We start from the raw sequence: 1,147 nt of genomic DNA on the forward strand, positions 1-1,147 counted from the left end.
AATTGTACACTAACGTTTTCGTTTATAAACTATATTAAAATTCGCACATACTGAACTGTAACGAACAAGTAGTAATAAGAACATAATATTAAATGCTGTATGGAAGCTAATCCAGTATTTTATAGACTAAGATTTTTACGTTAGTAATATATTAGTGTATCTTGAAGTTTTATTAATAAACGTTTCAGTATGTGTGGTACTGGTTAAGTTTGAGATTTTACATACATACATACATCAATATCTGCTTCAAACATATTGGACTATGATGAAACATGAGTTTTAGATTAAAAAATCACAAAACATTGATTTATAACTGACAATTAATATACATTTGATGATCTTTCTATAACGTGTAAGTGAAGTGAAAGATAATGCATCACATGTTATTGAAATATTGTTTCAAAATCTATGTGAGAAAAATATTGTTTTGAAATGTAAAATAGTCAATAATCTTATTTTTCTGAGCCTACAAACTGAAATATTATATGTTTAGTTAGCATTGAATGCTTTATTCGTTTAGTTGTGCAGTGACATGACTTTAGTATGATGTATTAAGATGTTTCATGATAAATTCAGTGTTTGTTTTCACATGATGTTACACAAGTGGAAAATATACACTCTAACTGAAATGGACAAATAGTAGTATGGACATAATGAAGAAAAAAATTTTATGAGAAATAATCCAGTATTTTATAAGCTAAGATGTTTAAGTAAATAACATATTACTTTATCTTGAAGTTCTGTTATAAAACGTCAGAAAATGTAAAATGTATGTCATGCAAATTAACCCGATAACTACCGGCTACTAACTTTCTTAGTAGGCAATGCAAGTCTTGCTAAATTTCATTCCAACAATAAAACTAGTGGACGAATATTTTCTAAAATTCACAAGTACTTTGACAAATGTAGGTAGTTTAAGAAACATTAAGCCTATTACTTTTAATAAATTTAGTGTTTTTGCATTATGATCTTTAATATCTTGGAAAATTACATTAGGAAATGGTATTTATAAGAAATAATTACAATATTTAGATTTGCTACAGACTTGAACTTATTACTTTTAATGTTTTAGTACATTATTTTGAAATCCCCCGAAATTGTATCCTCCATATAATGCAAATTTTATCTATTTAATTTTTTATAATCA

Source organism: Limulus polyphemus, unplaced genomic scaffold, assembly GCF_000517525.1.
Source record: "Limulus polyphemus unplaced genomic scaffold, Limulus_polyphemus-2.1.2 Scaffold988, whole genome shotgun sequence".
NCBI lineage: Eukaryota > Metazoa > Arthropoda > Merostomata > Xiphosura > Limulidae > Limulus > Limulus polyphemus.